General features: G+C 40.0%; 1 non-coding gene across 1 annotated transcript; it reads left to right on the forward strand.

The window, feature by feature from the left end:
* The first annotated feature begins 4,545 nt into the window (after positions 1–4,545).
* Positions 4,546–4,619, forward strand: trnat-agu. The gene has a single exon. It is a non-coding gene; the product is annotated as a tRNA-Thr (tRNA).
* Positions 4,620–26,067: the final 21,448 nt, after the last annotated feature.

Here is a 26,067-nt window from a genome sequence, read left to right on the forward strand (position 1 = left end):
ATTTTGTTGACATTGTTATTAAGGCAGCTTTGCACCATACCAAAATCTTGTTTACGAGCCAGAATGGGGGACATGGTGCACATGATCATAAATAGGTTTCACAATTAGATGGTGAGGAGGAAGGGGGGAATGTGGGAAGTGCAGTGACATCTAGGAAGTGCAGAATGAAAAGTGAAAGTAATTGCCTGCCCTGCTTCTATGCCTAAGACTAGGGTTGCCGCCTTTCCCTGGGCGAGGGACAGGGCCGTGACATAATGAAGGTGGACTGATGATGTGGCTGGTCAATGACATACTGGAGGCGGGTCAATGATGTCAGGAGCGGGGCTACGACATGGCGATTGCCCGATCTCCGTGTCACTCTCAGGGAATTCAGGCAGCCAGTTTTGACCCAGAGCCTTTCAAAATACTGGACTGTCTGGGTTAGAACCGGGCAGGTGGCAACCCTACCTAAGGCATAGAGGAGGGGCAGGCAATATAGGATTGACAGCTGAGATTTTTAAATGCATTTATAACAGGTATGGATGTTTTAATAAAAAAAGAATTTGGGTTTCATGTTTACTTTGAAAAGAACTTTTATTATACAGCTTTTTATGCCTGGATGACAGGTCCCCTTTAAGGGCTCCCTTGGCCTGCATGCAACATCAATTGGTGGGGATGTGCCTGGCTGCTGTTTTTATGCACCTTTCATTCCTTTTTTTTTTACAATTCTACAAATACACCCCTGTTAAGTGCACAATTGTCTCAGGGGAAATGGACACCATCTTACTCAATACATCTCTTTTGCTGCACCATGTTTATACTTTTTTTTCTTTCCCTTATATTTCCTTATTGGTTTCTGTACAGTCTTCCTCTGTAATCTATTTATTTCTTTCTTCTAGAATTTTCAGTTCTTATGTGTCTCTCTTATGTACTTTTTCTTCACAATTTCTTTTCCTGTTCCAGTTTTAATGTTTACTTTTTCCTTCTCCCTCCCTTCTCTCTTCCTTGGATGACCGTCCAACCCTCACCAAAAGTACAGAATCATCACCTACTGTAGCATTAAGGGTTGATTTTTCAGTTTTTTTTAACGAAATGTATGGTTACTTTGGTGAAGAGAGCAGAACTGTGTACCCCAGAAATGCCCTGCGTAGTTGCAATTTTCCTGTATTTTAATTGTTTTCCCTTATTACTTTCTTCTTATATTATATTACTTATTGCACTTTAATTTTCCTTGTGATTCTTCCTTTTGGTCCTGATTTATTCCCTTTTAGCTATTTGTAAATTATCCTTTCATTTTAAACTTTCACTCCGTATGCACTATTTCCCCCCAGTTTTGGATAATACCGGTGAATGGGGGTAGGGGTGATGTCACTTAGTGGGGGGCAGGATGATGGTGTCATGGGGTGGGGAAATGGTCTGTGAAATAGGCAGTTTGGGTGGGGGGAATGGGCAGAGCAGAGGTGGACCTGATCATATAAGCTCATTAAAGAAAGTCAGAGAAGGGAAGGACTTATAGGGCATTACAAATTTACCTGTGTAACGCTAATTTGGCTAGGCAGACCAAAAAGTGGCTAATGTCCAGCCTGTGATAGGAGCATGGGTTACATGTGACTCAACACTTCAGGCTAGGGCCTTCACTAAGTGGAAGATTTCGGATAGGATGTATTGAAACTACAACTCGCAGGCTACTTTGCAATAAAAATAGGAAAAGATGGACTCCAGGAAATTCTTCTGATGAAACAAAAGTGCAACAGTTTATTTGTACAAGGCAATTGACCTCAGGTTTACTTACAGTCATATGAGGTATAGGCAGATGTAAAATCATAGGCTAGAACAGCTGAGGAATGTGACTCCCATAAGGCATTGCAGTCAAGCAGCAATAGGAATCCCCGGCAGATATACCTTGAAGTGGTCCAGATCCCACCCAGCGGAGTGGTCAGGGAGAAAAAGTCTAAGCCTGACATCCTATCCACCGTGGTCCCTTCACTAAAGGCAATCTAGGAGCCTTGGGAAGCTACTCCCTGCTACTGATCCTTGATGGAGCACAAAGCTGCTCTTGATATCTGAGCTCTCTATCTTAAGCTGGCCATAGATGTTGAGATTTTTAAAAGATCAGATCCTGATCGTGAGACCAATATCTTCTCAGAACGATCGTACGATCGTACGAATTTACCATCAACTAAAAAGACCAATTTGGCAGGAAAACAAAGGGGAGCTGCCTGCTTGGCCCTGCAAACATAGAGAGATTGCACTGGGGCCGACAAAGATTTTTTGACCTGGCCGATCAATTTCCCGACAGATGTCGGCCGAAAAATTGTAAGATGTACGATCGTTCAAATACCACTAACCGCACGATAATTTCGAAGGATTGGTCGGACTTCCCTAAAATCGGTCATTCGGCAAGAAGAATCGTCGCGTCTATGGGGACCTTTACTCTCCGAGAGAGTCTTTAACTGATATAATTTATTTCTAGCTAACCTCGTTCTCGGGGTTTCCTGGTCCCCAACTCAGACACTAAAGGTACTGGTCCCTTTAGGCAGGGGTGCTCCGCCAATGAGGCGAGTTGAGGCACTCGCCTCAGGCGGCAGCGCCCCCCTGGTTGTCAGGGGCGGCAAAAGTCGAATTTCCAGTTTTCAATCCAGAAATTCGGCTCTTCTAGTGCAGAGAGCGCAATTGCGCTCTCTGCAGTAGCGACGTGGACCCCCGTCCGGCACTGAAGGTGAGTGTCATGGGGGAGGTGGGGGGGTGGCAAAAACAAAGGCCGCCTCGGGCAGCAAATTGGGCAAGATTGCCCCTGCTTTAGGGCAATGGTTTTACTGGGCCTTGGTGTACCCAGGCTCAATGGGAACAACCAGACAATCAGGACACCAGCAGCCAAAGAGGAAGATCCACCCCTTTCCAAACACTATATGGAAGTGTGGTAGGAAGTGGTCATTACACCTCTTGGCCAATAACTGGATAGGTGAATACTTAAACTAGATACATGGGCTTTTGCCCAGCAACTAGGAAAAATGAGGAAGGGTATGGCTTTAAAGCCATAGGGGCATATTAAACCTATGGGTCCCTACACATGTAAGTACATTGCTGGAAAAATTTGTAATATCGGCCCTATCTGGTGAATTACCGGCAGGCAGAACCACCATCAGAAATCGTAGGGCCCTATAGGACAAAATTTGTCGGCTGCGCCCACCGCAAGCCCCACCTACAGGTCCGCCCTCCCCACCCCACAGTAAAAAAACAAAAAAAATAAGGTTCCCACATGTTAATAAAAAATAAAACGATATTGGTGGTCAGGGCCCCCCATAAAAAAACCATTTGTGGCCAGGGCCCCCCCAGTAAAAAATATTGGTGGCTAGGACCCCACATGAGAAAAAAAATTGGTGGCCAAAATTGGTGGCCAGGGCCCCCCCACATTATAAGAAAATTGGTGGCCAGGGCCCCTTAAACGTCCATGCCTTCCCGAAGTCAGCAGCTCTCAGAAAGATGAGATTACCCTCGGGACCCCCTACAACTCTCCCCCCTGTCCCCCCCTGATGGTTGCTCTGCCGGCAGGGCAGCAGTGAATGATGTTACCTGGTGCAGTGTGAGGAGAGCTGCCAGTGCAACACTTTTTGGGTGGGAGGTGTGTCATACTTATGTGTATCATGAAATGGCTTGGGCCAGAGGCCTGGGCTGGCATTTCTTTTCCTGGGGCATGACGTGTTTTTTAAGATGTCATAAGGCTTCCCTCATCCAGGTAACAATATCATCAAAAAATGGACAGCACACCCAATTAAAGAAAAATAAATGTATTACAAAAAGGAAAAATATAACAAAAATTACAAAATAATATTTAGTGAGCCCAACGCATTTCAACATTAAGGGTCTTCCTCAGGGGCACAAATCATTAAAAAAAAATTTTTGATGATTTTTGCCCCTGAGGAAGACCCTTAAGGGTGAAACGCATTGGGCTCCCTAAATATTTTTTTGTAATTTTTGTTATATTTTTCCTTTTTGTAATACATTTATTTTTCTTTTATTGGATGTGATATCCGTTTTTTGATTATATTCAGTAGCTATTTTTGGAGACCCTTATGGGGAGCCTCCTATGGATTAGCACCCTGCATTCTATTTATGAGGGTGTGCACCTTCTCTTCTAATTCATCCAGGTAACAAAGCCACCGCGCTGCACAGGGTCCTAGTGCTGCTGGTCTGCCGATAGCGCCCAATCTGCGTTATTTAATTAAGTTCTCGAATCCGACATGTGAAACTCTGCTGTGCTGTAGCATAACATCTATTGTATGGGATGGGATTTCAGACAAAAAAATAGTACAGTCCTTCAGTGACAGTTTTGTAACAGAGGTTTATTCTAAAGAACTTCTAGTTCTGCTTCGCTTGTATTACCGCTCCTATCATGAGGCGTCAGAGCACGAATTCCAAGGAAAATAAAGCAGCACCACTAAGTAGAACAGTGCGCTGCGCAGAAAAGGTCGCAAAAGGGAGGACTGATGTTAGGGGAGATAATTAGGGGGAGGAGGTAGTGTTGCATCATTTAACATTTTCTATTTTCAGCCTGAAGCACTGTGTGGCGCCGTGGCTTAGTTGGTTAAAGCGCCTGTCTAGTAAACAGGAGATCCTGGGTTCGAATCCCAGCGGAGCCTTGAGGTTGGAAACCACTTTTTTTTTTATAATTTACGGTTTTCGTTAGCCTCGTATTAATACACTACACCAATATACTGCATGTAGTACCTACAGTCTGTATATATAGTATATATATTTTTTTATAAATAGAAAGTTTGAAAAGCATAACCAAGGGCAAACAAGCAGAGACTGCTGAGAGTCCGGATATGTTGCCCATAGAAACGAAGACACGTTGATTGCTATGCGCTCTGATTAAATGATCTATGGGCATAATACGGGCTCTTTCCATTTTGCCATCAGTTCCGAGGCTGATGATGCTATTTCACTCCCTTTGTCTTACCCTATAAAGTGATTTGGATTGCTACGTTCTGTTGTACTAATTACCCCTCAGAACAGGAGGTAAAGGGGGATTACAGCCCTCACTGCCTGTAGGAGAAACTACCATGCTGCCTGGGTGTTTGTTGGTTGGACTGGACCAATGATGAACAGGCAGTGGACCGTACCATTGCAGCACCGATGTGAGATCAGCGGGGTGTATTTTCTGGGAGGCCAGACTGTGTAATGATGATATTCTGTGGGCCACAATTTGAATGTTATGAATTGTTGGGGCCACACTGTCTGTCACAAAATGCTCTGACTCAGTCTGGGCCATGAAATGCTGGTGCCACACTGTGTCTATCATATGCTTGGCTACAATGTGTCTGTCAGTATATACTGGGCTACAATGTGTCTGACATATGCTGGGTTACTACACGGTGAATGCTATGAAATGTTGGTGCCACACTGTGGTTTGAGAAGTGCATACCACCCCTTTACCTTTTATAATCCACTTCAACAACTGCGCTATCCTGTGGGAAAGGTGGACATTATTCACAATTTATTACAAATTTCCACTCAAATGACTTATCAGGGATGTTTATACACGATGCAATATGAAAGGAATATACAGACAGACTCGGAATCTATGGCAATTTGGCTAACCCTTCTCCCTAAATTATTATCACATATTTATATGGTCCAACTTATTATATTGTTATTAATATTATATATTACTTAAATATTTTTATACATTACACTTACAGATTTACATCCAAAAAGCAACCAATAACTGACACAAGAGGTAATTAGTAGTGATGTACATAAGGTTGCCAACGTTTTTGCCCCGTGGACACGTTTTTGCCCCGTGGACACGTACTGGCATGTAGTGATGCACTGATCTCACATACTTCTTAAGTCTACTCACTGGCACGTCAGTACGTCTATTGCACCTTCAGCCCTAGTATGTGAGATCACTATGTGCCAGTACATGTCTATTACTAACACCTTCAGCACACAGGCAGCAGTATAGACCAAGTGGCAGATCATTTCACTAATCTGCCCAAATATTACTGCTACGGCTACACGATTCCTTGTTTAAATTAGTTAAATGATGTTAATGGTTCAAAGAACGTCAGGCTGAATGGTCGGCCCCTACACATTTTCAGGTTTAGGTGGCGAATATTCAAATTAGAACTGTGTCAATGGTTGAGATGTGATAAATCTCCAATTCAAATTTACATTCGAATTGGGGAATTAAAATTTGAATGTGTGAATTTTGACACTAAAAAAAAAATCGAAAATTCAAATTTATTATTTGACCCTTAATAAATCTACCCTTTGGAGTACCAAAGATTTAAAAACATGGTCTGAGGTGTCACTATTAACAACTGCTAATTCTTACACAGTATTGGCTAATTGAGACTATACTTATATACAAATGAGCTAATACCCAGTGTTTCTTCTGAGTTAAAATGATGTGCTGTAACTGCAAACAGTCAAAAGCAAAATAATAATTGACTGTAATGCAGAGAAAGAAATTATTGTAATGTAATTTAAGTAACCATTGTTCACATGGGATACACAACATAAAATTCTTTAGGCAAATTTACCCAGGAGATTTTTATTTCTGATTACTGTTTTCATGTTTTAGTTAAATTGTACAGTCCAACTCTCAGTGTAGGATAGGAATATGAGCTCTGCCAAGCTGCGCACAAACACAAGTAGACTCCAGAAATTCAATCATTGGCTCTGGTAAGATATTCGTACAAAGTGTCCACATGTTTGGGTGGCCTATTTACATTGTTCTGAGGCAGTACAATCACATACAGCTTCCATTTAACCAATGATCAAAAAGAGAAACACATGGTTTATATTCAAGCTGAAATAAATGTAAAAATAATTTATGATCCAAAAGCATTCTCGAGGGGTGTAGCCATTAGTCTAAGTAAGGTCTACATGATTCATTTGGGGTGGCCAGTATGTTAGATGGCATCCCCTGCCCATTAATTAAACTGCTAACTGTATTTTGGGCTAGTTCCTCTTTGGAAGAAAAAAGGAACCAGCTTGGGGATCTTTTTATGTAAGTAATTTTCTGTCCATTTAACTATACAGGAATCCATTGCTCCTAGATAGACTCCCATATTTGCAATGTATCAAGATCAGAATATCAAATAGCACAAAACTCAAACCCCACAGGATAAACCTATAACAGACAAGGTCTGAAAGCCCAAATAGGTCTTTTATAGTGTTTAATTTTCGCGCCTGCGTCATTACGCCAGCGCGTCCACCTCCATATAAACAATGAGACGCAGGAACGCGCGCCATAAGAATCCAAGATGGTGGCTGAAGAGGAGCAGCGTGGCGGCGTCCCCGCCGCACCACTGGACCACCAGGGTGAGTGCTTTTTATTACAGTATGAAGATCCAAATTATTCAAAGATCCATTATCCAGAAAGCCCCAGGCCCGAGCATTTTGGATAACAGGACCCATGCCTGTGATATTACTATACAGTCAATTAGACTTTATTTGTTTTAAATGCCCTATAAAGGCCTATATCCACCCATATAACAATGTGAAAATGTGCACTTGTGTAGTGTACATTTTGATAGATTTTATATCAGTACTTGTTCACTGTTAATCTAGTGAATACGTAACTGCAGTATTGAAGTCCTGTCCTAGGATAATGAGTTCAGACTTTTTAAGATGGATTTTCTAGAAGTTTCTCCATATTTTGCCAAGTTTAGTTTTCAAATCAACCATTAACAGAACAGTATCTGGGACTGAGGGTAACGGACAAAGAGTTGTTGAAGGTGATGCAAGGTGTCAGAAAACACATCTGTTCAGCAAGTCAGGATTATCCCAGTTAATGGTAGAAAATAGCTTCTTACATTCTCCAGATTTTGTTTGTAAGCATTTGGATTGGATTTTAATGCAGACGTCATCTGCTCCACAGTAATAATAATAATTACCTTATTTTTAGAAATGCCTTTGATCAAACGTTTTGTTGGGGAACACAGGTTTTATATTCATGGCTTCGTTTTTAGGGACTCTAGCTAAGGGCAATACATTTTTGTTTTATTTCAGGTTCCCGTCCTACTGGCAATTAATAGATTCAGGATGTCACAGGCAGCCTCCTGCAGTAATTTGTACAAAAGGCTTTATTTCATCCTCCATGGATCCACCAAGTTACTGACCCCTCTTCAAAAGATGTAGTAAGCATGACTTTATAAAGGGCACCTGTTGGGCAAAAATATTTTCCCCAACCAAAGGTGCAGGCTAGCACAGTCCGCACTCCGGTTGGGGGTAACAGTAATTGCTCCCTGCAAGACATGGCCAGTCTCTCCAGGCGCTCCCTCCCAGTGCACCTTTGGTTGGGAAAGTGACCTCCACTTCTGTTAATATAAACAAGGCTGGATTTCTGGAGGCAGCCCCCAAGGCCGCAGAGCCGGCCAGTTCTTGTCCTAGCCCCGGCCCTGCATAATCCTAGTGCCGGCCGGACCCTCCCCGATTGAGCACAAGCGTGAGCAAGCACTCTCTCAAGCATTCAAGCACTGGGGAGCTTTGAGTCCCCAGTGCTCCTTAGGGAAGTGGCTGGGCTGCATGCCGCCCATAAAGTTTTACTGCCCTAGGCCCAAGCCTTTGTAGCCTGGTCACAAATCCGGTCTTGAATATAAACTGTAGTAGTGTTTCTAAAGCAAACATGCCAGTTGTACCAATACAGGGAAACTGTACATTATATTTCAATTACTTTCAATTTAATTGTTTGGTGTTATTGTTCCTTTAATTGATTTGAATACATTGGTGACCATCATCATGGCGTAACTCACCTGAGCCACCACTGAACCAGGTGCTCTAATGTTTTCTTTAACTGCAGGGATTTTTTCATAGTTTTCTGTATTCCACAATCTCAGTGTATAATCCTGTTTACAAGAATATCATGTAACAGATCAGGAAAATAAAATGATTAAAAGTCTGCTAATCTTCCACAAGAACACATATAAGGGAAACTAAAAATGTCAGCTTTTTTGTATCTAAGTTACAATTTTGCTCTACTACGCATGTGCACAAGTGACCCCTCGGACAGGTAAGAAGAATGAGGTGTGACACACACTAATATCTATCAAGTGCTGGTGTGCTTGTCAGGAGGACCCCTCCAGAGATTAACCCTTTCATTCTCCTTTAAAGGAGAAGGAAAGCTACAGAAACAGTTTATTGACAATAGATTAGCCACAATAGTGCAAGCTATAACACTATATTTATTCTGCAGAATGCTTTACCATACCTGAGTAAACAGCTCTAGAAGCGCTTGCTGTTTGTTCAGGATAGCAGTTGCCATATTAGCTTGGTGTGACATCACTTCGTGCCTGAGTATCTCCCTGCTCACTCATAGCTCTGTGCTCAGATTACAGCAGAGAGGGGTAGAGGCAGGGGCGCTCGTCTCAGGCGGCAGCACCAGCTAGGTTTCCAGGGATGGCAAAAAGCCACTCCTGGTGCCTTTAAGAGCCAAATTTCAAGTTTTTAATTCCGCTTTACTAGGGAGCGAGAGCGCAATTGCGCTCTCCGCGCTAGTGTTGCTGCCTCCCCTCGGAAATATAATCAGGCTGGGTGGCGGCATTACTGGAGCTGCCTCTGGCGGCAATGTCCACAGGAACGGCGCTGGGTAGAAGGAGAGAGGAGCAAACTGAGCATGCTCAAACCCTAGCCCTGGAGGTTTATGCTGAGGACAGACTGGAAGCCCATGTAAACACAATAGAAGGAAAGAAATGATGGTGACTCAGAGCAGCATTACTTTGAGGATTTACTGGTGTATTCTCATAGACCTTTTTTTAAAAAGCTTACTTAATTTTAGCCTTTCCTTCTCCTTTAAGGGAAAATAAATTGAGTATAAGCCTTGCTTACATATGTCTCTTGGAAACACTATAGGAAAGAAGCAGAAGAATATATCAGATTGAAAATAGTGATCTGTGCAATTAGATTTTAGAAATGCCTTTTCACAGAAACCTCTCTACTTAACAGTGAATATTAAAGAATTAATATTGATTTTCACACTATACCAAATTTATTAGGGGGAATAAGACTAAAAGTAACTTACAACCTTTGAGGCTGAAACAATCCACTTCTTGTTGGAGCTCAGTGACACATCCAGCACCCAATCTTCATTCCCCCCTAAAATTCACATATACATCATGACAATGATAGCAAATAAAATAGTAAAATACAGGTACAGTGGTGTGAAAAACTATTTGCCCCCTTCCTGATTTCTTATTCTTTTGTTTGTCAGTTGTCACACAAAATGTTTCTGATCATCAAACACATTTAACTATTAGTCAAAGATAACACAAGTAAACACAAAATGCAGTTTTTAAATGAGGGTTTTTATTATTTAGGGAGAAAAGAAATCCAAACCTGTGTGAAAAAGTAATTGCCCCCTGAACCTAATAACTGGTTGGGCCACGCTTAGCAGCAATAACTGCAATCAAGCGTTTGCAATAACTTGCAACGAGTCTTTTACAGCGCTCTGGAGGAATTTTGGCCCACTCATCTTTGCAGAATTGTTGTAATTCAGCTTTATTTGAGGGTTTTCTAGCATAAACCGCCTTTTTAAGGTCATGCCACAACATCTCAATAGGATTCAGGTCAGGACTTTGACTAGGCCACTCCAAAGTCTTCATTTTGTTTTTCTTCAGCCATTCAGAGGTGGATTTGCTGGTGTGTTTTGGGTCATTGTCCTGCTGCAGCACCCAAGATCGCTTCAGCTTGAGTTGACGAACAGATGGCCGGACATTCTCCTTCAGGATTTTTTGGTAGACAGTAGAATTCATGGGTCCATCTATCACAGCAAGTCTTCCAGGTCCTGAAGCAGCAAAACAACCCCAGACCATCACACTACCACCACCATATTTTACTGTTGGTATGATGTTCTTTTTCTGAAATGCTGTGTTACTTTTACGCCAGATGTAACGGGACGCGCACCTTCCAAAAAGTTCAACTTTTGTCTCGTCGGTCCACAAGGTATTTTCCCAAAAGTCTTGGCAATCATTGAGATGTTTTTTAGCAAAATTGAGACGAGCCTTAATGTTCTTTTTACTTAAAAGTGGTTTGCGCCTTGGAAATCTGCCATGCAGGCCGTTTTTGCCCAGTCTCTTTCTTATGGTGGAGTCGTGAACATTGACCTTAATTGAGGCAAGTGAGGCCTGCAGTTCTTTAGATGTTGTCCTGGGGTCTTTTGTGGCCTCTCGGATGAGTTGTCTCTGTGCTCTTGGGGTAATTTTGGTCGGCCGGCCACTCCTGGGAAGGTTCACCACTGTTCCATGTTTTTGCCATTTGTGGATAATGGCTCTCACTGTGGTTCGCTGGAGTCCCAAAGCTTTAGAAATGGCTTTATAACCTTTGAAATTGAACTCAGGTGTGATAAACCACAGTTAAGTTATTTTTTAACAAGGGGGCAATCACTTTTTCACACAGGCCCATGTAGATTTGGAGTTTTTTTTCTCCCTTAATAACGTAAACCTTCATTTAAAAACTGCATTTTGTGTTCAATTATGTTATCTTTGACTAATAGTTAACGGTTTTTGATGAGCAGAAACATTTAAGTGTGACAAACATGCAAAAGAATAAGAAATCAGGAAGGGGGCAAATAGTTTTTCACACCACTGTATGGAATCCTTTATCTGAAATCCAGAATGGTCCGAATTATGGAAAGGCTCCTTCCCACAGACTCCATTTTGTCCAAGTAATCAAATTTTTAAAAAGTTATTACCTTTTTCTCTGTAGTAATAAAACTGTACCAAAACTTGTACCAAATTAAGACATAATTAATCTTTATTGGAAGCAGAACCAGCCTATTTGGGTTTATTTGATATTAACATCCACATTACGGAAATATCTGTTATTTGGAAAGCCCCAGGTCCTGAGCATTCTGAATATCAGGTCCTATACCTGTATACTGTAATATAGTTTAGCAGCACTACTAGATTTTAAATATTGCACAAGTTAGGGGGTCTGTTGCAACTCACTAAGATATTTGGGGGGAGTTAAAGGCCCCACTTCCCCATGGACTCCATTTACATATTTTATGTAGCACAACATATTTATTGTAATACAAACTACTATACAACACTGACACAGCCAATTGGAATGGTTTACATTAGAGCCATTTATAAGGAAATATATTTGTCTACCCTTCTTCGACACTGGCTATAGTTGGTATGGATGTACAACATAAAATTATTCCACTGAATTCCCTTGACAAGTGGAGAGGCTTCGCATTTCTAAGAATGATTTACAGCTATAACATTTAAAGCATTCAACGAGAGTGATGTGCAGAATGATGAGACTGTTTAAAAAATCACACAAGGACATGCATTTGCAAAAAAAATCACTGTAACAGATGGTTCATGCTATATTAGTTTAATGAAATACCTTTAAGACGAGTTTCTTAGATGCTGCAATTACATCCCAAAGGACTACATCTTTGTCATAGCCACCAGATACAATGACAGACACTGGAAGACACAATCAGCGTTTTAGGTCACACAGTATGGCATATGAGCCTAGAATGAGATCACTAATTACATGAAACCACTGCAAGCACATTATATTGTACTGTATATATTTCTAGTTACTTCTGGCCTGCTGAGGAACACAATGACCCCAATGTACTAATGCAGGTACAGAAGTGCACTAGCAACAAAAATCCAATTCATTTTGATATGATTTGAATCAGTCAGATCTTGAGAGCCAATATCTGACTGACAGCTACAGGTAACTACACTGGTCCATATTAATAAATGATCCCCAGTGTTTTGCTGATTACTTAAGAGTAATATCATACCACGGCTTGCCATTCACTGTGATTAGTTATCTCATGTGGCTACTACCACCCCATTCCAACACATTGCTGGCACTGTGATTCTACATGGGTGTGGGTCAGGGGTGGTTCTCTTATTCTTATATTAAACACTATGCACTATAAGGCTTGTTCAGCGGTATATTTATTAAAATACCCCTGTGGGAAAGACTATGAAGGGCAGATCTCATGTTAGAAAGTAGCATAAAGGTACTGTAACATTAGGAATTTTGCCCAGCACACTACCGCTGATACCTCAGCGTCACGTCAATTTAACAAACTGATCATAACCCCCTTTTAGCTTTGTCAAGGCTACATAGCGAAATGCGCGTCGGTGTATTTGCACTCCTCCTCTTTACAATTCAATTGAACTTGCCTAAAGCTTAACATATGCTATATATATATGGCTTAAAAAATACTATATATATGGTTTTGCTTCCAAAACGGCCTTTCCGTAATTCTGGATAAAGGGTTTCCGGATAACGGATCCTATACCTGTATATGTCTGCTTTATTTTGTCAACCCCTTTTCCCAGTCCTTTCAAACTTGGGATTGTGCTTCTGTTTACATATTTTTCATTCCCAGGTAATTCTGTGTTTTCCTCATACCCTCTCTTTCTTTCCTTTTTTGTACTTTTTATTGCTTACAAAAAAGGGGCTGTGGGAGCATTCCAATGCTAAGTAAAATAAACAAATAGAACTGATCTGGCAAAATAAGCTACAAACCTACTAAGCTACAAACCTACTAAAGAGATTGATTAATTCCAATTCCATGGTCCCCTGTTTCATTGGTTGTTTAGTATCTGTGCAAGTGCATACACTGTGGTGCTTAAACCCTTTAAAGAAATTTTTTTTATATAAATGTGAGCTAAAACATCATCTGATTTTTAAAGAAGTCTTAAAAATAGGTGAAGAAAACCTAGTTAAATGAAACTCACAGTATTGTATTTAGTCATGTATTTATTGGAAAAAAAAGATCCAATAACATATCTGCATGTGGCAAACGGAAGTGAATAACTTACTTATGCTCACTATTTTGTGTGACCCCCTTGTGCAGCAATAACTGCAACTAAACATTTGCCGTATCTGTTGATCAGTCCATTTGGTGGTCCTCACTTTATACTTCCTGTTATATTTTTCATCAGCTTGCACTTTCCTGCATAGTTGTATTCCTTGCAAAAAGTATCTCCCGACCTGAGCATTGGTCTCAGTCAGAGGTTTCATCCTTTCCCATGATTAGATTTTATAAGGAGAGAGATTGCCAACACCAAAGCATTGGTTTCACAGGCTTAATCTTCCCTGTCTTGTAGCTTTCAAAGGAGAGAGAAAGCCCAGATCTAAACCCATTTTAAAGACATAAAACCACCTTTAAACAGACTGATTTACGGATCCGTCTTTATTGATTTATATCATCACCAACATCAACGTTATGGGGGGTACAACCTCCCTTCATCGGGATATAATTACAAGTGCAGCAAAAACCTTTAAAGGCACAACCCCACCTCTTCCCTTATGATCACAAATTCTCATGTATCCATTGTTTTAATTAACCCCTTCCAAGTTATAATGCATTTTCAATCGGAAGTCATAAATATATATGTCAATTCAGTGCATGAAACAACTAAATTTACCATGGACATTGGTTCATGTACGGTTAACTATCTTGATGTAAAGGTAACTTTAACTGTTGGGGTTTTTATCACAGACCTTTATAAAAAAGTGACAGACAGGAACAATCTCTTGTGCAAGGATAGCTTCCATCCAACAGGAGTCACTAAAGGGCTACCCAAAAGTCAATTTATTAGAGCAAGAAGGATCACCTCATCTGATGATCTTTATAAGAACCAAGCAGAAGATTTGGTCAACAAATTCAGACAGAGAGTGGGAAGTGGAAGGGATGAAAGATGAGGTGCTGAATAGGGATAGGAGAGAGTTTCTGGAGGAAAAAGACAAAAGTAGATTGAGGAAACAAAATTTGGTTTGTGTAACCAAATAAGGCCCACATTCATCCTTCCTTAAGAAGGTGATGTTGCAGCATTGGCATATTTTGCAGAAAGATAGAGTATATGGTAAACTTTTTACTGAAAAACCACTTTCAGTTACAAAAGGGGCAGGACAATATCTGATGGGATTATTAGAACAGATTTCAAGGAGAAACCCTCCAAAAGAATTAGATTTAATAAATCAGGCCCTATCCCTGTTACAATTGTGGCCATTGTAATAATGCTATGAAGGGGGATATCTGTAAACACCCAAGTTTGGGTTATGATATAAAATAGAAAACTTTTGCCACATGTGACACGAAGGGGGTGATATATCTATTGAAATGTCGGTGTGGACTAGGATATGTTGGGCAAACATCTAGACACTTTAAGGTGAGAATGAATGAACATAAAAGTGAGAAATTACAAACCAGAGGCCAAAGGGGAAAAAGTAAAGAGAAGTTCAAAAGAGAGACACTGCTAGCGAAGCATTTTTTTGACATGAAACATAATATATCCCAGCTAAGATGGCAGATTTTAGAAGTGGTACAAATGTACAAAGGTAATGATTTAAAGAAATCTTTATTAAGGCGAGAGGCCTTCTGGATCTGGCAACTCAAAACGCGGGCTCCAAAAAGCCTCAATGAAAATTTTAGTTTAGCATGGTTTATGTAAATGTTTTTAGATAAACGTGTTTCTGGCCCCCTGTCTTGTTTTCCTGTTTGTTTTCTATGCCCTAGGGATAAAAATGTTAGGGTATAGATAATTAACAGATTTGTTCCCCTTTTAACTCCCTCTCCTCACATATAAGAAAAGTCAGGGTATAGAAATTAATATTAACAGCAACGAAGGTAGTGAATAATAATGTTTTATATCATTTATAATATATATATCACTATTTATGGTTAAAACAATATCTTACCTGTTTTTTCCTTAAAAAAAGTTTTGAATTTGGATATGGTATTACACTCATCATTACCTGGGATTTAGGTTTGTTTAGTAAACTGGACTTTCAAATTTTTTATGAACTTTTTATAAATTATTCATTCACTTTTTATGTGGGACTTTGCACTTTTTGAAAGGACTTCCAATTGAAAATGCATTATAACTGGGAAGGGGTTAATTAAAACAATGTAAAGATCGAAAAAAAGGGTAAAGACCGCTACTGCTCACCACTTGTACTCGTCCAGGTGCTCTATCAAGCAGTATCCACACTGCTAACATTCAAAAGACTCAAGGTAGGCAGACGGCACTTCTGGAAGAGATTTATTGGGGTGGATGCTGTATATCCATTTAGGATTTACAGCAGCCACCCCAATAAATCTCTTCCAGAAGTGCCGTCTGCCTACCTTGAGTCTTTTTAATTAAAACAATGGATACACGTGAATTTGTGATCACAAGGGAAGAGGTGGGGTTATGCCTTTAAAGGTTTTTGCTGCACTTGTAATTATATCCTAATGAATGAAGGCTGTACCCCCCGAAAAGGTTGATGTCGGTGATGATATAAATCAATAAAGAAGGGGCACTTTCTCCACTTCAGAAATTTGTGTGTGTCCGGATCCATGAACAAAAAGTTGCTGTTGCTAAGGGACAGTGCCGGGTCAACGGAGGACCAGCACCACTTCTGCAGAGTGAGTAGATTCCAGGTGTCCAGTGTATTACTTACATTCATGGGGTTGCTACAACCACGTGGATGTACTCATTTCTCTTGATAGTTCTGTTGTCTTAGTCTTTTCTTGTTTTACTTTGTTATGCATTTCATTTCTATTAGACTAATCATTGGTATTCAGCTGTTGCGACAAATGGGCTGGGAAGAAGGACAGGGAGTGGGGCCTCGTACAAAGAGAAGCGCACAAAAGCAGAAGCCCGGCATGTGGAAATGGAATTTGACGCTAGATCCATAAAATCAGGGTGGAGAATTCTTTAGCTTCTCCAAGCTTGTGGATAAAGTTGTAGACACATTGGAACTATATATTATTGGGCAACACACTAAAAACTTGCTTGTGCTCCGCTTTCTTTCTTTGGGGAAGGTTTTTGCAGCAGTTAGGCTCACACTGACTGCTATAATCCTGGTTTTACTCATGCATTTACTATTTATTATGTGGTTAAAGGGGTTGTTCACATTCCACACTTAGTTCAGTTGTTTACAGATTGTGCACCATAAACACAAACTTTTTCAGTTGCTTTCCATCTTTTATTTTTTACTGTTTTCCCAGAATTTAAGTTTAAAGTTCCTGACTCAGTCTGGCAGCTCAGTGATCCTGGAGCTAGTGATGTGCGAGTCAGGATTTCCACGCCCCGCACCCGCCCTCTATTGGCCCGCAACTGCATCCGCAATTTCGGGTCCCTTTTATAGACAAGCGCTGCCCGCCCCACGATGATGTCACAAAAGGGGCTGGGCGAGCAGGCGTAGCATCTCTAAAAGACGAACCCCGAAGTCGGTGAACACACGGGTATCGGGTCGGCCCACACATAACTACCAGGAGCATTCTGAACTTTTACAATTTGCTACATTTAGTTGTTACATTTAGTTGCTACATTTAGTTGTTACATTTAGTTGCTACATTTAGTTGTTACGTTTAGTTGCTACATTTAGTTGACACATTTAGTTGATACATTTCTCAGCAGTATCTGTGGAATATTAACAACTATTTTATCAATTCTAACAGCTGTTTTAAATGAAACTCAGGGATTCTGCTCAGCAGGGACTATGATAACAAATGTATCAACTAAATGTATCCATTTAGAACAGTTACAGAGTCTGCAAACCCCCCCCCCCAGAGCTGCTTTAGAAGGTGAAAATTTTAACTTTACACTTCCATATTAGAAAAACTGTCAAAATAGAAAATGGAAGTAATTGGAAAAGTCTTTATTTGTAAAGATCTATCTGAAACCAACTGAAATGGAAAAAGTGTTCAATGGTGTACAACCCCTGTAATATACACCCCCTATTCCCGCCACATCATTGCCTTATAGCTTTGTGTGTAAGCCCGCTGTGCACTGCAGTAAACAAAGACTTTTTACCACTGTATACTGTATATGGTTTATGAAAACAACCATTTAAATAACAATGCAATGAGGTTGGGTACAGATGATGTGAAATGCCATTTATCACCCCGGAGTCCAACAGTAGTGATATTTACGCCATTACAGCTAATTCTTGGAGTACACGTGGTAATGTTAGGTTTGCTTGCTTCTGATCAAAAATATTTCTTGTACTAACATTGCTTCCAGAGACAGTTTGGGCCTTGGCAATAAGTGTTTCAACTGAGGACATTTTAAAAGTCAATCTTTGAATACTTTTGGCCAAATTGCGTGTTACTAATTATAAAGAATAATTCATTTCCTTGGGACATATATGTGTGACACCGTATAATTAAAAAAAAAAAAATCAGCAGTATAATTGAACTATAGTTTCCCCCCTAGAAAGCTATGTCAGGATGTATGGCTTTGCATTACCCCAGTAGGCTATGAAGGATCCAAAGTAAGTTCACATATTTAATAATATCTAAAGATCTTTGTGGTAAACACAGAAGCATAGACAATCCTTACCCCTATAAACCAGTTAATAGTTAGCTTTTATTGTGTTAGTGCAGTTAGTACAGTACTACTACAGTTTTTTCTGGGTTAGCGAACTAGAGCAAATTTTGCCAGTGCTTTTACATGGCTCCTTCTGTCAAATACATTGCTTATTTTAGATAAATTTGTTACAGAATGAAGAAGATGAATATGTTCCTGAAAATGTAACATTTGCACCCAAAGATGTCATACCATAAGATTTCACAATAAAAGATAATGTTCATGGCTTGGGCTATCGAAGGCTTGATCCTAGTCAAGCTTTGTTTGGTTTACAAGAGAAACATATTAAATTATTTGGTGATGGTAATGATGGTAATGCTTGGTGATTAAAACACAGCAGAGGAAGGAAGATCAGAATGTCTGGACAGGTAAGCTTTGTAATAGTTAAGGTACATGAAAAATGAACTTTCATGCTTGGAAGTAGAAACCAGACTGCTGCCTAGGAAGTGTGCTGCTTTTGACAAATGTTAGCAGGTAGGTATCATTTAGGAATGCTCACTTTAGCATTCCAAGGCATTCACTTTCCGACGGCACCAGCACATTTCCTATGTATATGTCCAACTTTGACCTTGGTTCTCCATGAGGGGTCCATTTGTGCTGTATGTGTTAGAGGCTAAATAAGTAAAAAAAATGATATAATGAATAGAGCAGAGGATCCCAACTGTGGGGCTAGCCTACCTGGAGGGATTGGCACAGGGACGTTGTCTGAAAGACCGTTTTGGCGAGAACTTGGAAAACCCCAATATTTTAATGAGCTAAGAGGGGCCCTGGCCAAAAAGTGACTTAAAAAGTTTTACTGCCACTGGAATAGTGTAGCTGCTGTAGTGAGATAATTGTACGTCTAGTATAAAAACACTGAATTTGATTTTACTATTCCCAGTAACGTAACTGGAGGGGGACGGGCCCTGGTGCGGGTCGTGCCGCCGGGCCCCCGTCCTCCTCCGTACCAGATTATCTATTAAAAAGCTGTGTGCAGATAAGTGCAGAATAAGTACAAAAAAGATGTGCTAGTCTGAAAATTGGTATGCATGTTCATAATTTATTGGAACACAGTCCAAAATCCAATCGAACTCTTCCAGCCGACACCAACCTGTGAATATTAACCACTACAGGCATGGGAACCGTTCTCCGGAAACCCGTTATCTAGAAACCGGTTATCCAGAAATCTCTGAATTACAGAAAGGCCATATCCCATAGGCAAATTCACTAAAGTACGAAGCGCCTAACACTAGCGCAAATTCGCCAGCGTGACGTCATTTTGTTACTTGTGCGAAGTGTGGCATAGCCTGCGCTAGCACAACTCCGCAGGTTAGAATCACTAACCTGCGGAGTTGCGCGAGCGCAGGCTTCGGCACACTTCGCAAAATTTGCAAATTCACTAACCTGCGGAGTTGCGCTAGCGCAGGCTTCGCCACACTTTGCCGCACTTCGCCAGGGCGCTGCTAATTCACTAAAATCCGAAGTTGTGCTCAGGGAGGTGAAAGGTAGCGAAGTTGCGCTAGCGTTAATTCGTCAAGGAAAGCGCAGTTACGCTAGCGATGCCTAATTTGCATACGGCACCAAGTTAAAGTACAATGAACATATATGTAACAGCAAATACCTTACACTACACAAGCCTGGGAAAGCTTCATAAAATAAAATAGTGTTGATATTTTGCCCTACACATGTGCCCACTATATAGTTTAGGTGCCATATGTTAGGAAATGTAGGGGGGAAGGAGGGTACCCCAAAAAAATGTACAATCTTTTTCAGCCTATCACCCTTAAAAAAGGAAAAGACGACAGCGTTTTTTAGAAAAAATTTAAACTTTTTTTGAAGCAATCCCTATCTACTCTATTGCACTTCGCCTGGTCTGAGGTGGCGAAGGCAAGTCTGGCACAAGAGGTAATGTTCAGTAAAATGCGCAAGTTAGTTAATTAGCGTAGTTACCTCCCTTCGCCATAGCGCAACTACGCCTGGCGTAAGGGTGCGAAGTAGCGCTAGAGTAGGTCCACTTCGCTAGCGAATTTACGCCAGCACCCGTTAGTAAATCGGCGAAGTAACGAAATGACGTCACGCTGGCGAATTTGCGCTAGCGTTAGGCGCTTCGCACTTTAGTGAATTTGCCTGTATGTTATCCAAATAATCCAACGTTTTAAAAATTATTTCGGTTTTCTCTCTAATAATAAAACAATACACGGAACTTGATCCAAACTAAGATATAATTAATCGTTAATGGAAGCAAAACCAGTTCATTGGGTTTATTAATATTTAAATAATTTCTCGTAGACTTAAGATATGAAGATAAAAAGATCTGTTATCCGGAAAACCCCAGGTCCCGAGCATTCTGGATAACAGGTCCCATATCTGTATTACTTTTTAAAATTCTGATGTAGTTGCCAGCTGATATGTACTGTTATTGATGTAGCAAATCCCTTTTAATTGTCCATGGAACTTAATTAGTACCTATACAACATCAGGAAATTGTCGTTAGAATGTATGGAATTCAGTGCTACATTCTAATATTTAAGTTAACTACCATTCTGCACATATATTCACCCCCAGAGCTCCCAAAAGATTACCGACCAGTACACTATTTCATACCTGTACTTAATGCAAGCAGTCAAACCTCTCCAGCTCTCCAAGCACTACTTGATGCTTCTCAGAAAGAAGCAAAGCAGGCACCATCTTAACTCAGATCAGAGAAGAGAAATGCTGGGCGAAACCCCCTGCAAGGTAGGTAATTGGCCTTCTAACTGTTCTGCTATGCTTACAGCTATTTTTTTTCCTTTCTACTTGCTCCCTGTTCACACATCATTATTGTTCACAGCAGAAATATCTTGCAATATTGTTAAATATTTTGAGATTATTATTATAATTATCTTTAAGGCAGTTGGGATGTTGTGTTACCTGCACTTCATCTTCACTAGCACAAGGGCGACAAAATGTCAGAATTTACATTCCTACTGGAATGAATGAAAATTGTTCTTGGCAAAACATATTATAGTATTTTATGTGAATAAATTGAATTTCTAATAAGGCAAATACGTGCCCTGAATTTCCTTTCCCAAGTATTGTACTTGGGTTAAAAAATCCTATAGAGAAAATTGAGGACATCGCCAAATCGCACCGAAACCGGATTGCAAACCACGTGGGAGAGAACGCCGACATTGATATTTGGAAGAAAAGCCTGACCGCTACCTGAAAGAAAAAAAACGCATTCCTGTCAGCGCAAGTGTACAAGCTTTGAAGTGGCCGGCCCGAAAGGAACCGCTACCAGCCGCAGTTACACTGAATCGTACGCTAAGTCAGGTAAGCGCTCTATCGACAAAACTCCCAAACGAATTGTGAGGTTACTACACTATTCTGAACTCTTATCTAACAGGCGCATGATCGATTAGTAACAGACCCGACGAGCCCTCCTTTTCTGCGATACGATCTCTTCCTTAAGTGTGAGTAGATCTGATGTACAATAGTAGCTTTGTGTACAAAGGATATTACACCATAGAGGCTTTGTCTATTTTGTTCCTATAGGATTTTCCGTTGTATCTCCAGCGCACCTCCATCACCCTTTTGAACTTATATGCATTGCGTAGTAGCCCTATGGTTTTTTTATGAATCCTGTATAATGTTACTTTTGGCGTCTAGTCACTCACGGTGTATGACATTAAGGGGCAGATTTATTAAGGGTCGAATTCAAATTCGAATTGTGAATTATCCAAACTCGATTTGAGATTTAATTAGAATTTCGAGATTTATCCCTTTAAGAACTCAAATTTGACTATTCCCCACCTAAAACCTGCCGAGTTGATGTATAAGTCAATGGGAGAGGTCCAGGCACCAATTTGGACATGTTAGTAGCCTTCCTGACATCCGAGTTTTTTTCTGAGAAAAAACTTGAATCGAGTTTAGTCGAATTCAATTTGAGTTTTCGAGTTGGTAAAATTCGTCCGAGTTTCAGATATTCGATTTTTTCTATGAATAACCCCCCAGTTGAATTTCGCGTGTATTCGAATTTAAAGGAGTTTAAAAAATACTCACATGAAAAGGGCTGGAAAAGCTCGAAACGTCGCTTAGCTTGAGGCACGAATAAAGCCTCAATTTTTTCACCATAATCGGAGTGCTGCTGAAGTATTTTCTTGTACGTGAATCAGACCTGGGCAGACACAGACGGCACCCGGCGCTGCAAAGAGCGGTGAGAGTGTGTGTGTAGCACTACTTTGTGTTTGTTCAGTGGCTTTCTGTTATCAAAATAATTATATCAGTTGCAAGCAGCCATAATTCTTTCCAAACATTCAATTGATAAGAATGAAGGTCGGGAGTCATGAAATCTGCTAATCGGTACAAGTGCAAAGAATGCATGGCTGTTAAGACTGTGGTGTGATTGGTCAAATGATTAACTTGGGATCACATTGAAGGAAGTCAAAAGGAACAGTAACACCAAAATAGTGTTTTAAAGTAATGAAAATATAATGCACTGTTGCCCTCTACTGGTGAAACTCGTGTGTTGCTTCTAAACAAGTCTTTAATGTTCACCAAGATCCTTCAGTGATAGATAAAAATTGTGTTGACTGTGAGCTGGTTTTGGATCAACAGATGCCTTAGAAAACTGCCTGGAAGAAATTATGACTGAATGGGAGCGTTAGAGGGAGTGTGAGGAGTTTGAGATCTGCAATGCTCTATAGTTCAACACTGTCCTCACGATTCTCTAGGGCTTAATATGACGATAATACTGACAAGATTGAAGTTCCAAGATATCAAGAGGTATGGCTTTATTCTGGCTTAGTATTGAAATGTACTTAGATGTTTAAGGAAAACTATACCCTCCAAACAATGAGGTCTCTATAAAAACATAATGCATAAAACAGCTCATATGTAAAACCCCGCTTCATGTAAATAAACCATTTTCATAATACAGGTATGGGACCTGTTATCCAGAATGTCTCAGACCTGGGGTTTTCTGGATAACAGATATTTCCGTAATTTGGGTCTTCATGCCTTAAGTCTACTAGAAATTAATTTAAACATTAAATAAATCCAATAGGCTGGTTTTGCTTCCAATAAGGATTAATTATATCTTAATTGGGATCAAGTACAAGCTACTGTTTTATTATTACAGAGAAAAAGGAAATCGTTTTTAAATATTTGGATTATTTAGATAAAATGGAGTCAAATTCGGAGCTTTCTGGATATCGAGTTTCCGGATAAGGGATCCTATACCTGTGTACTTTTTTTAGTATTGGGTAATCATAAATAGAAAATAGCCATTTTAAAAAATAAGGGCCACCCCTGGGATCGTACGATTCACAGTGCACACGAACAAACCAAGCAAACCATATATGTTAGGTCACATGAGCCAATTAACAGACAGAGTTGTGTCTTTTGCTTCCACACTTCTTCCTGTTACAGTTAGAGTTGTAGTATTTCTGGTCAGGTGATCTCTGAGGCAGCACACAGACCATCATGAAATGGAGGTTCAAGGCAAGAGATGTAAAAGGGCAATATTTACTTAAATACATATACCAGTTTGGTAAGATTCTTTAATATGACACTTAGGGGCAGATTTATCAAAGGTCGACGTGAAAATTCGAATTATAAAAATTTGAATATCGAGCTAATTTTTGTGTACTTTGACTAGAGAATAGTCCAAATTTGATTCGAATTTGAAAAAAAATTTGAATATCGAAATTTATCATGTACTGTCTCATTATAAATTCAACTTTGACCATTCACCATCTAAAACCTGCAAAATAGCTGTTTTAGCCTATGGTGGACCTCCTAGAACCTATTTGGAGTCAATTGGTGGGCAGTTTCGGTTTTTTGATAAAAAATTTTGATTCACATTCGATCAAATTCGCTATTACTTTGATTCATATGATTCGAATTCGATCGAATTGGGGGGGGGGGCAAAGCAGCAGCCGTGAAAATGAAAATGTTTGGGAAGCTTAAAAGAGATACATTTGAATGGCACCCTGACAAACTGCTATGCAAGAGATTTAACATCCCAGACCCTTATCCTGGGTAAGCTCTTTACTAATACAGATGTAATCTGTTTGCCCATATGATGCATGCATGTCTGGACATGTTCAAATACATGAGTGGAGTGTACAGTGAAACCAGTTATTTTAATCTATCTGTTGAGCTAGAAATATAAAATCTACGTGAAAGATTCCCGTGTGCAGTCGCGAAAACAAATCTGAATCTTTCCTTGTAAAAATTATTGTAAACTGCTGCATAACATGCTGGCTTATAAATGAATAATGCTGAACTTTTTGTCTGGTTAGTAAATGAGCCATGCTCAACCAGATATCAGTTAATGAAATAGCTGATAATTCACAGAATTTCTGAGCAGATAGTATATAGCATGCTGCGGTACTACCTAACTAAGACAGTTCTGGTCTTCACAATGCTTTTAGTTCATCCCTTACATATGATGGAATGGAAATTCTTTTTTTTTTTTTCCAGAGCCAGAGCCTCAAATACAGGAACATGTACTGTCAGTGGTACCAAAAATAAAGGAAGTTCATGAAAATATTTTCAAACTTGCCTTCCAGTAAGTTTGAAAATACCTTTGGTGCAATCAGATTACAAAAATGGAATATTTCTCTTTAATTACATAAGGAAAAGGCATGATTACATTTGCAAAGTACAATAACATTAATTATCTTTAAAGGAACAGTAACACCAAAAAATTTAAGTGTTTTAAAATAATGAAAATATCATGTAGTGTTGCCCTGCACTGGTAAAACTGATCTGTTTGCTTCAGAAACACTACTATAGTTCATATAAACAAGCTGCTGTGGAGCAATGGCGGAAATTAAAAAATAGTTATATGGCACAGGTTAACTAATGGATAACAGATAACACTATTAGACAGACAGAGCTTAATTGCTATCTGCTGTGTAACCTGAGCCTTTTCTCCTTTGACTGTAGCCATTGCTACACAGCAGCTTATTTATATAAACAATAGTAGTGTTTCTGAAACAAACACAGCAGTTTTACCAGTGCAGGGCAACACTGCATTATATTTTCATTACTTTAAAATACTTTTCTTTTTTTACTGTTCCTTTAAGCATCATGGAAAAGGGAAGATTCTATCATACTTACCGTGATCTTCCTTTTCTGGACAACTCCATGTCATACTTAACGGGATAGCTTAACGGGATACTTAACGGGATTTCACTGTCATAAATAGATCCTAACATCTACCACTGCCATCTCCTTTCCTGCTCTCCTACACATTTTGTTACAGGTGCTGCTGCCTCCATTCCAGACAGCTACCCTTTCAATTAGTTGTATCTTATGTAAAACTCCCTGCACCTTCATTCTTTCAGTAATTCCCTACAGCAGGTACCCCTCTCTCCTGCTTCCCAAACTTCGACTTTGAGCACAAATTCTCATTCACAAAACTCAGGAGCAGCACCCCATCCCTTGCTTCACTAAACATTTTCACACTGAATTATTTAGAGAGGTTTGGACCCCTAAAAGTTTACCCTTGTTCAGCCCCCTCTACCCTAAGTATCTGACCAGGTTCTCGTTCAGTTTATTTATCTGTTGCTCATCTCTCAGCAGCTTCACTTCTCATTACTAGCCCTTACCTTCTGCTTCCCCAGACACCTCATTATCTACAGGTCCTTTACACTGCTCTGACAATATGCCCATATTAGTAATAGTAACAGTGTTGGCACTAGCAAGGGTGCACTGTTAGAGCATCACTGATATTTGCAAAGAAATGCAATAACATGGACATTCAGCTCTGCAG

The sequence above is a fragment of the Xenopus laevis genome, chromosome 4S, assembly GCF_017654675.1.
Source record: "Xenopus laevis strain J_2021 chromosome 4S, Xenopus_laevis_v10.1, whole genome shotgun sequence".
In the NCBI taxonomy this organism is placed as follows: Eukaryota; Metazoa; Chordata; class Amphibia; order Anura; family Pipidae; genus Xenopus; species Xenopus laevis.